The sequence below is a fragment of the Canis lupus genome, chromosome 4 (genome assembly GCF_011100685.1).
Source record: "Canis lupus familiaris isolate Mischka breed German Shepherd chromosome 4, alternate assembly UU_Cfam_GSD_1.0, whole genome shotgun sequence".
NCBI classification, from domain to species: domain Eukaryota; kingdom Metazoa; phylum Chordata; class Mammalia; order Carnivora; family Canidae; genus Canis; species Canis lupus.
In genome coordinates, this window is record NC_049225.1 from 55,556,308 (window position 1) to 55,568,349 (window position 12,042).

General features: G+C 37.7%; 1 long non-coding RNA gene across 1 annotated transcript in view; it reads right to left on the reverse strand.

The window, feature by feature from the left end:
• Positions 1-12,042, reverse strand: part of LOC119871642 — a 37,237-nt gene that overhangs the window by 16,428 nt on the left and 8,767 nt on the right. Inside the window, exon 2 of the long non-coding RNA XR_005357630.1 lies at positions 10,699-10,798. This is a non-coding gene — a long non-coding RNA (uncharacterized LOC119871642). The remainder of the gene's footprint in view (positions 1-10,698; positions 10,799-12,042) is intronic.

The following is a 12,042-nucleotide window of genomic DNA, read 5'->3' on the forward strand; positions in this document are numbered from 1 at the left end:
TGGCTCCTAAAGAGTATTAAATATGTATTGCATGTGATTTCTGAGTATCTTTCACAGTATTTTAATTGGAGCTATAGTCACAGAGCATGGAATAGAGAAAGGAAGGAAGGAATTTTTCTCTATTTTCTGAGAATACCTATTGCTCTAAGACCTAGTCTATTTTTTACACTATGAAACACACACACACACACACACACACACACTGTGGATTGCTCTGTACGTTATATAGAATATCACATTCTCTGACACTTAGGAAGTCCTTAAAGATCACCTAAGGTTCAGCCACCTTATTTTTTCCTTGAGTTTTACAAACATTTTTTATTTGATTTACATAATAAACCCATGAGGAAGATACTATTATTATATGTTTCTCCCATGAGAAAAAGGAAACTAAGAGAAAGCTATCCCTGAATTTACCTCAGTCAGCAATGGGAGCTCAAATATGGGTCTTCCTGCACCTAAATTAGGGGAGTTCATCAATGAGAAATCTCAGAGACTTGTCCAAGATGAGGATTAAATTCCCAATTCCCAATACAATGTTATACTCAGATAAATGAGAGAAAACTCTTTTCTTACTAAATTCAAAATTAGAATCAGTTCACTCTCAACCTAAAATTTCAGATCATATATTTTATCTTCATTTTTTCCCCTCTTGGGTCCGAATTCAAATAAGTGGGAAAAGGTGAAAGGGCAAAAAGAATCATAGAAAGAGGGAGCTCTGATAATACAACATCTTGCCACATGAAAAGGTCAAATGATGCTCTGTTTCAGTCTGTAATAGGCTGCAATTTGAGCAACCCCAGCCATGAAATACCGGGCAATTTCCTGACCTTTTTAGCTGTGGCTGCAAGTGCTTTGATTCTTGGGACATTCTATATCTATATTTAAAACTAACTAAAAAGACTGTTTCTCAAAACTCCACTCTCATGATATAAAATATAACCTACAGGCATGATGGACAATGGTTGTTGGTGGTTTAACTTGTTTGCTAAGCTTCATTTTGGTTGCCAATTATCCAAATGTCCTTCCTACCACTGAAGATATCACATCTTAAGAATCTTGGTGGGACCATTTGCTTCAACGTGGATAGAACTGGAGGGTATTATGCTGAGGGGAGTAAGTCAATTGGAGAAGGACAAACATTATATGGTCTCACTCATTCAGGGAATATAAAAAAAATAGTAAAAGGGATTATAGGGGAAAGGAGAGAAAATGAGTGGGAAATATCAGTAAGGGTGACAGTACATGAGAGACTCCTAACTCTGGGAAACAAACAAGGGGTAGTGGAAGGGGAGGTGGGTGGGTGGATGGGGTGACTGGGTGACGGGCACTGAGGGGGGCACATGATGGGATGAGCACTGGGTGCTTTGCTATATGTTGGCAAATCAAACTCCAATAAAAAATATTTAAAAAAAGAAAAATATATACATATAATTTTTCAGTAAAATCTCTTCATACAGATAAAAAAAAAAGAATCTTGGTGGGAGGTGGCATCCACCTCCTACCACAGAAGCTGAAAAGACAAGGCATTCCCCTCCCAGTGTCCCTTGCAACTAGGGCATAAAACCTGGGCATGATCAATCAGATGCCTCCACCCTGGAACAGAAGAGAGCAGGAACAGAGGAGAATCTGTTCTGGAAATGGGAGCAACAATAGCAGCAGAAGCTTCCAATTTCCAAAGACATCAGAGGCAGAGCATAGTATCCTCTGCCCATTGCCAATGACAGTGCAAGCCATGGCATCCAATATTCTACAGAGGGAACGGCATTGTCTTCACAAACTGGTTCTAAACATGATTTTGGCAGTGGTTGTAGCTGCTGCATTATCCATTGCTTTTGCCCATATTCTGAGCTTGGATCTCCAACCTTCCCAGGGAAGGTTGACATTTATTAATTTATTTATTTGTTTGACCAAACCTGTATCACTTTAATAAACTCCTTTCCTGTTTAAGTCATCCAAAGACATTTTCTTTTGCTTGCAACTAATACATCAAGGAATAAAACTAAAATGTAACAAAAATACGAGGGGCTGGGTGAGGTAGAATTTCTTTTAAAATTATATTCATATGTTCTTGATGAAAAATTTCACTCAAAATGACTCCTGCACAAAGGAGTCAATACCTCAGGCTATTATCACATTTTCACAATTTGAAAAACAGGATCAAGATCTAGACTGGTTTCCCACTCATATCCAGGTCTCCCTCTAGATAATCTCCATTTGTGTCAAGGACACTATCAATTTCCTCATCATTCATGCCTGAAAGCCCCACAACTGTCCCCATCTTTCTATTTTCCTTAATAATGACTTCTCTCAGTTCTCTTCCTGCCTTCATACTCCCAGTGGCCAAACTTAATAGAGACAATTATCACCCTTACATGAGTTATTGCTATAATTTTTTAACTGTCCTACCTGTCTCCAATGTGTTCCATGCCAAATTAATTTTCTCAAGACATTGTGCCTCATCACTCTCCAGATCAAAATCCTCAATAGCTTACCACTATCTACAGGATAAAATCCAAACTGTTCACCATGACATATGAGACTCTTCATGATCTGATGGCTTCTTGCCTTCTCAGTTTGACCACCACATGCACTATAATAGTATTTGACCAAGGAAAATATTTTTTAACATAATATACTTACTTTTTAATAAAATCAAGAGATATAATACACGCTCAAATAGAGAATTTGTATAGCAATTAAAAATTGCCAAATATGTTGTTAGAAGATTTTTATGGCCACAATATTAAAACAACCAATGCTAAAAATAACTGTCATGTGCAAAATGCTTATTATGTGCCAGACAACGTTCTAAATGTTCTATTAGTATTGTCAATATAAATATGACAGCAACTTTATAAGGTGGGTGTTATTTACATGTGGGAAAACTGCAGTGCTGAGGGTCTGAGAAATGTATTCAAAATCATTCAGCTAATAAAGGCAGAGCAAAAATTCAAATGCCATGAAATCAATTCTTAAGGAGCATATTTTCTCAAAGGCAGATTATCACAGGGGTAGAACAACTACATAGATATTTAAGGTTTTTGTGATATGTCCTTTAAGCTAATGGTAAAAAGAACAATATTGCTAGCATCAACTTCCCAGTGGAATCTTATTAGCATCTAATAGACTATCGGTGTTCCATGCATAATAACTTGTAAAAAATCCAGATTCTCAAACCCTGCCCTCCAGGAATTCTATTCCAGTGGATCTTGCATGGAGTTCAGTACCATGCATTTTTATTAAACACCTGAGTGTTGCTGGTGCAGCTGATGTAACTGAACCATGACTCTAGCTTTGAGAGATCCTGAGACAGCTAACCACTATGTGGTAATGGCCATGAGACTTGAGTTCTGTTTCTTTGGCTCTGTCACTCACTTGTATTACCTTGAATAATTATTTTATTGACTCTCAATTGTATCATCTCTCAGTGAAGGAATATGGTATATATTATCTAACTTTTTCTGCATATTTTACTCATGAATGTGCTAGTCCAGGAAGACCCAAAAATGCTCAAACTGTTCAGTTGGTAGTGCCTGCCTGAAGCTCTGTTGGGAAGGATTCTGAGGTCCTATTTAAGACCAGTCAGGGAAGGGGGAGAGATGATCTTTCAGAGATGTGTCATTCATGTGGGAAGGAGATTGGAAATATGTGTTCTGAGTGTTTGATAGTTTCAATATAGCCAACCAGATCTATTTTCCCTTTCTCTAAAAAACCATTCCTTCACTCACATTGTTCCCTTAACTTACTGAAATTAGCTCTCTATTTCCACTTCAAAGGTTCCATAAATACTTTCTCATTACCCCTTTCTACATCCTAATTTTTATAATTCCAACAAGTAATTGCTTCATTTTGCCTTGTAACATGGGTAGTATTTTATCTGCCTCTCTTTCCTCAAAAGAAAGCAAGGTCACTGAATTGATGTGGGGCTATGGTGAAATAACTTATCTAAAGTGCCTAGAACCCAGTAGAAGTACAATTATTATTTATTATAATCTATTCAGTTCTAAAATTCTAGACATCTAGGGTAAAAGTTATTAAATATTGGCAATAGACAAAAGATGCTGGAGATGGAGTTGGAACTCAGAACCTTGGACAGCTCAGAACGTTTTCACAGCATTCCTACTGCAGTTCTGACACTGCCCACAATATTTTCCAGCCTCATCTCTCTGTCAGGGTAAACTAAGGGCTCTTCGCCTAACAATTGTGTAATCTGCCCGTCTCCAGAAAGAGGAACATTCTTGTCTATTAAAGATTTATGATGTATGTGATGTCTAAGTAGTTCTCTCATTGCAGAGTAACAGTGAATTTAAGAGTGCAGGCTCTGGGTCAGATTACTCCAGATCCAGAGTCCTGACTCCCCTCACTTGACAGCTGTGTGACACCAGATAAGTTGTGTGGCATTTTAGTGTCTCTGTTACCTCATCTGGTACATGAGAATAATCAGTACCTACTTCATAGAACTTTAGTGAAGACAAAAAGGATATAATCTGCACAGTGCTCAGAACAACCTAGCACATATCAAGTCCTTAGTGATGTCAGCTGTTAGCTGCCACCATGAAGCCAAAGAACTGGTTCTATCCTAGCCCTATTGTAAACTCATGTGACCTCAAGAAAGGCCCCTTCAACTGTGAAACAAGAGAGTTGGACCAGAGCAGATATATCTATAATGTAATCCACAAAACCTGAAATCTTCTTTCTTGTGTCCCAATAAAACTTTTCCTATTTAACTTCTGTTCCTTTGTTCATTCATCCTTAGATGTGGTCAAGGGTCAGACTTAGAGTAGTATAATGATCTTGAACACCATTACCACAGCAATTAGTTCAGAACCCCTGACTTCAGTGTCATGAATTTTGGATGAGAGCCTCCCTACCAAGGAAAAAAAAATGCCTGAGATTCTCAGCCTCCCACTGGCCCAACTTTTCCGAGCCTTTCTCAGGTCCAATTCCAATTTCAACTAACTGGTGAAGGAGATACCCCCAAGAAAGGGGAGGAGGCATAAAGCATCAGTATTTCCATGCCATCATCCCACACTCCACAGCAAGATCTTCCTTGGTCCCTCTAGTCATCCATTTCAATAATCCTAGATTTTTATTTCAAGGGTTTGGATGGCCTGGATATTTTCATTTTCTATTGCATATTTCTTACTAAGAGCTCCTGAAACAAAGGCATGAAGCCCCAAGTCCCTGTATACAGACCTGCTTATGAATTTTCTCTTTAATCCTCAGCATCTTTCCCCAAATGCTTTTAAAAGTGGTATGAACCCAAACAGTTCCCTGGCCCACTGCAGCTTCTAACATGAGATCATGACTTTAAATCTGAAAATCACAGTATACCTAGTTATTAATAGCAGGGGATTTCAGCTCAACACAATGCTCTGGTAGACTGCCAGCAATCCAAGTTTAACATCCTCCAGGGTGTGAAATTAAAAGGAAAAAAATTCTAAAAGCCTGAGAGTTTCTTCATTTGAACTAGAGTTTAACTCCTTCTCTGCACCTTCCATTGGCTATAAGATCACTACACTTGCAGTTCATGATCAATTTTTTAGTGTTATTAAGGCAAATGACTCTGTCTTACTCATCTTTGTAGCCTTAGTGAGTAGTACATATTAAGTGCTTATAGGAGACTGGATTATTATTCAGTAATATTTATTTTCTCTTTTTTTCTTAGGAGTAACATGTTTCACTGATTTGGGCTTGGCCATGTGTCTTGCTCTTAGCCAATAAGATGCTAATAAATGTGATATAGCCAGGGCTGAAAATGTGTTCCTGCTCTCTTCAACCTCTGGTGGAACCATGAGAAGAAAATTTCTAGGATACCTCACTGGTCTCAGAAGGAGTATAGGAAATATGGGGAGCAGAATTTAATGGCTCCTACTGAGTACAGCCTGTATCTGTCAATCTCCAATAAATAAATAAGCATCATGATTTCAGTATTGTCATACACCAACTATTTATCTCCTAGAGAGTAACAAGAAAGAAACCAGGTCATACATCACTAGAGAGTAATTCCAATACCTGTTTCTCCTTCAACTGGGGATGAAAGCTTAAGAGCATCATAGCCACATTTGGAAAGTTAGTAGACATGATCCATAACATGTTCTTACTTAACCTCAGGTTAAGCAAAGGGACAAAGTTTGCTAATTTTGTTTTATACTCTTTCTTTCACTGACCTTGTCTCTATCTCACAAATAAGGAAACTACTCTTTTGAGAAGGGCAGAACTGCCTGGAAGTCACATTGTGCTGGGGGAAAATCTAGTCTCTGCTGTAATAAAACTCTATAGAATTTATAAGAATCAGGAATTCCCAACAAGCATATAATTGAACCTGTTTTTACTACCATGATAAAACTGGGCCAAAAATTAAAAATTCATTACCTAGTGTAGTTTACAGAAGCTATGTCTCAGCTCCTTGGAAAAGGTTCCCAATCTACTCAATGTAACAAACATAAGAACACAAAAATTACCAAACCAGGTCACCCCTAGTACCGTTCAGCATAGTTCTCTGTCAGTTGAAAAAACAAAGTTGCCTTGATGAAAAGTTAGGTTTTGCAAATAAAAGACCCCGGTTGCCCTCAATAAATCATGTTGGATCTATGAAGCTTGTGATAGAATATCTGATGCCATATTTTCCCTATGCTACAAACAACCTAAAAATAGATACACCAAAGAAACCACTATGACCAGGCACCGAACAATAGTGCAACAACTGCACCCCTGAGAGACAGGGAACTTGCGAACTGAGCTGCAAAATCACCCTAGTAATATGTGTAGGACAGTTTGCCAACTAAAGCACAATGAGCTGAAGTCCAAGCACAACCTGGTAGTCTTACTGAGGTGAAGTGGCAAAGAGCAAAGTTTGCAGCAGCTGACATAGGGCCCTGGAGAAGAGAGAACAGAGAAGTTCATGTTGGACCCATGGGGTTCCCCCATGTTCGGAATCCCCTGACTAGATCCACAAAGGAAACAGCTTAGAACCTGAATCCCACCAAATTAGAGAGGCTTGTGAATTACCTTGGGCTTTTCACAGATAAGGCGTAACAAAAAATAAAATAAAATAAAATAAAATAAAATAAAATAAAATAAAATAAAATAAAGTGTACACATTATTGGGTGATCATCCAGCAATTACACTGTCTACTAAACAAAAATAAATCATCTTCAGAGGAAGATTACAAAATCCAGAGTCTACAAAATACCACTAATGAGCAGTTCACAATAAAATATTACAAGATGCAAACATACACACACACACACACACACACACACACACATAACCATAGTGAAGAGAAAATTAGTCCAGAGAAAGTGACGTAGATATTTACCCAACAAAAATGAAAACCTACATTCACACAAAAACCCTGTACACAAATGCTTAAGACAGCTCTATTTAGGGATGCCTGGGTGGCTCAATGGTTGAGCATGTGCCTTTGGCTCAGGTCGTGATCCTGGGGTCCTGGGATGGAGCTTCACATTGGGCTCCCTGCATGGAGCCTGCTTCTCCCTCTGCCTATGTCTTTGCCTCTCTCTCTGTATCTCTCATGAATAAATGAATAAAATCTTTTTTAAAAAAGACAGTTCTATTTATAGTCACCAAAAACTTAAAACAATTCAAATGTCTCTGGACAAATGAATAGATAAACAAATGTTTGCACATCCATCCAACAGAACACCACTTAGCAACAGAAAGAAATGAACTATTGAATACTTAGAGCAATCTCAAAGGCATTTTGCTGAGAGAAAGAAACCAGTTTCCAAAAGTTTCATACTGCATGATTACACTTACATTACACTTGAGGAAAGGCTCTATAGCTGTAGAAAACAGACCAATAGTCACCAAAGTTTAGGGATGGGGTAGGATTGGACTATAAATGGGCAGCAAAAGGGAATTTTTTGGATGATGGAACCTTTCCATGTCCTGATTGTGGGGGTGGTAACAAGAGTCTATTACATGTGTTAAAAGTTATAGAACTGGGCACCAAAAAAGTACATTTGACTAAACGTTAATTTTTTAAATAAAGCTTAAAGTCTGCAAGGAAAAAGTTTATAAAGGGAATGTTATAAACATGTTTAATAAATTTAATAACAGAAAACTATTACATATCCTAACCATTTAAAGATAGGCGAAGGACATATACAGACAATTTACAGAATAGGAAACATAAATTACCCTTAAATATATAAAGATACGTTCAACGGCATTTTTACACTTATTGGTTGCCAAAGGCAAAAAGAATGTATCATGTTGGTGAGAATTTAAGTCAACAGACACTCTAATACATTGCTGATGAAAGGTAAATTGGTATAACCTTCATAAGGAAAACTGTCAAGAGCTATCAAAAATTTTTTAAATGCATGTGCCATTTCATCCAACAACCCCTCTTCCAGAAATTTATCCTACAGATATATTCGTACATGTATCAAATAACCTATGAACCAAATTATTTATTGAAGCCTTGTTTTTATTAGCAAAAGGTGGGGAAAACCCAAGTGTCCTTCAGTACCAGATTGGTTAAGTGGAATATGATATATATACCATGGGATACAATGTGCCATTCAAATGAAAGAGAACCTCTCAAGTTCTAAAATAAAATATTAAGTGAGTAAGAACATAACAAAGTAAAAAAGAGTCTCTTCAGGGGTACCTGGGTGGCTAAGTCAGTTAAGTATCTGCGTTAAGCTCAGGTCATGATCCTGGAGTCCCAAGATTGAGCTCCACATGGGGCTCCCTGCTCAGCGGGGAGTTTACTTCTCCCTCTGCCCCTCACCCCATTCCTGCTCTCTCCTCTCTCCCTCTCTCTCAAATAAATAAATAAATAACCTTTAAAAAAAAAGAATCTCTTCATGTTAAGCATACATATGCATTGTCCGTTTTTTTAATCCACAAAGTTTGACATTCCACAAACGCTTATTTTTCATTTTTAAATTAACCTATGGAATGTTTTTTTTTATTTATTTTTTATTGGTGTTCAATTTACTAACATACAGAATAACCCCCAGTGCTGTCACCTGTTCACTCCCACCCCCCGCCCTCCTCCCCTTCTACCACCCCTAGTTCGTTTCCCAGAGTTAGCAGTCTTTACGTTCTGTCTCCCTTTCTGATAACCTATGGAATGTTAACCATGCTTACTGTTGGAGGTAATACATAGCCACTTTCAGGGTCTAATATAAGAGATTCTGTATGAGCTCTTAGATTCTGCCCCAAAATCTACCTCTGGCATGTGCTAATACCTAAAATTCTTAGAATCATAATAATAGCAATAATAATAATAATAATAATAATGGCTAAAATTTATTGAGCACTTATAGTGTGCTTAGGATATATGCAAGGCACTTTGCTATGCTCTTTACATCAATCCAATTTCAGTCTCAGTTACAATTTCTTTGAAGTCGTACAGCACTGGAGATGGGTTACAAATTGGAAGGAAGAAAGATAAACACAGACACACACAAACTGAGATTTAAAGAAATCAACTTGCATAAGATAATTTCATTCATGATCTCTAGATCCAGATGTGGGCAGCCTGACTTTAAAGTTCATGCTCTCCTCATTACCCAACACCAGATATAACTTCAGAATCTTTGCACAGGGATGAAGTCTTCAGGTCTTCTAGTTAAATCTTTCAATGACTACAGGACCCACTGGACAACATGCTTGACAAGAAGCAATGCAGCCTCTGCAGAGTGACAAGGATTTCACAATCTCCTGAGACATCCTATTCCATCACAAGACAACTCTGATTCTTTTTTTAAAAAGCTCTTCTTTCCGTGGAGCTCAAACCATCTGTTTCCCTCACACTCCCTTTTTCTCCCCACTGGAATGACACAAATGGGCATCTAGTCCCTCCATCACAGACAGTTCTTGCAGTCTCTAGTGTCAGCTCTCCTGCTGCCTCTCTTCTCTCTCCTCTTCTGGCTCAGTCCTTAATTCTTCCTACACAATGACTCCAAGATTCCTCAACATCCAAATGGGCTTCATTTCAATACCTCCTTGGTTTTTTTATGTTACAAATCAACCCTATTAGGTACAACTTACATATAATGAAGAACACAGACTTTAAATATTATATTTAAAGTTTTGACCAAAAAAGCACCTATGTAACCCATGCCTCTATTAAAATATAGACTATCTCCATCACCTCAGAAACTTCTCTAGGAACTCCCCTGCCCACTCCCACCCAAGAGAACTTCTGAACTGACTCCTATCACCATAGATTAATATTAACTCTAATCACATAGTAAGTACTCTTTTGCATCTGACTTCTTTAACTCAGCACAATATTTTGGGAATTCATTGTGTTGCAAACTACAGTAATACATTCCATTTTTATTGTTGAGTAGTATTTCGTTGTGGAAATATACCATAATTTTTGTATCCATTCTCCTATTAATGGACATTTGATTATTCTCAGTTGGGGGCTCTTTTGAATACAGTTCCTTCAAAATTCTAAAACAAGTTTTTGTTTGAGCATATATTTCTATTTCTCTTGGGTAAATACCCAGGAATGAAATAACTGAGATCATGGGGTGGGTGTATATTTAATTTTCAGGGAAATGCAATTAAAAGCACAGAGATATACCATTTCACACTCAGTAAAGCAGGTATAATTAAAAAGACTGATGACCCTGAGTGTTGGCAAGAATGTGAAACAACACTCCATTCAAAGGGAGATTCTTCAAATTGCATAAACAACTCACTGTGTTGGTTGATTAGCTCCAGGTACAGTTATCTCCTCTGCTCTGGGCCTTCAGCATCCATTCATTAATCCAGCTGGACTTTCTCCTGGCTCCGAGTGACCTGGCCATTGCAGAGACATTGTTGCATTTAGTCTTATTAAGATTATTCCCTTGAACTTCTTCTGTGCAAATAGTTTTTCTGATCCAGGTGCTGAACACAATTTTCCAACTTTAATGAACTTTATAACAAATTACATTTGTCCCCACACAAAAAGAGGAAATCACTATTTAACATCAAAGCAATCAAAGAAAGCACATAAGAAAAACTGAAATTAAAATGTTTATGAAATATCTAGAGAACAATGTCTATAAAACAAAATCCAAAAACTACAAAATACGGAAAAGAGGAATGCAAGTAGTTGAGAATGAAGATATAGTAACTATCTTTTAGTCTAGAAAACTGTCCTAGACCTGATCTCACTTAGTAGCTCAGCCATCCTGGCAGGTGTTTATATTCCTTCTATTTTGTAAATGAGGAGGCAAGTTCAAAGAGGGTTAAGTGCTCAAGATCACACGACTAATAAGATCAAATCATGACCTAAAACCAAGTTCACGTCTACAAATTGTGTGATTTTTCTGCTACATTGGCACATCTCACCCTGATTACTCCAAATATCCCATGAGTAACCCAAATCCATTTGACCCATTTGCAATAGACTTACCGAGGATAGCCTTTGGCCCCCATTTTATAACCCTTGGTTAGAGTTAAAATATGCCTTTTGAAACACTTTGATTAGCATTTTCTTCATCCTTGTGTCTGAGTTCTGGTAGCAGCCTGCCACAGAGCCAAGAACACTGACAGAAGAGTCAAGAGGCTTGTATTCTGATCCTGCCTAGGGCAATGACAAGCCCTAGGACTTTGTGTAGAGAGAAAATGGTGGTGGAAGAGAATGTGGGCTTTGAAGACAAAAAAGACCTGAGTTCAAACCAGCTACTACAATGACCCTGGTGACATTATTTCACCTCTCTGAGCCCTACTTTCCCCACCTGAAACTAGGATAACAATACCTCTCTTGAAAAGTTATTGTAAAGATTAAATGAGGTAATATGTGTAGAGGAGGTCTGAAATAGTAGGTGTTCAAAGAATGCCATCTACACCATAATAATCCTCCTCCTCATCATCATGACTTAACTGCTATCTCAAAGTGCAATAGATGAGTTTTAAGCTCATGACCAGCTTTTTCTGATATTCTTTGAGCCCATTTATGATCACATCTTTGTATATATAACAGAAAACTAGTTGCTTAGAAGTTCCTTTAAAATAATTGGACAGTTCCAAATAATTGAATGGTTACCATCTCACTC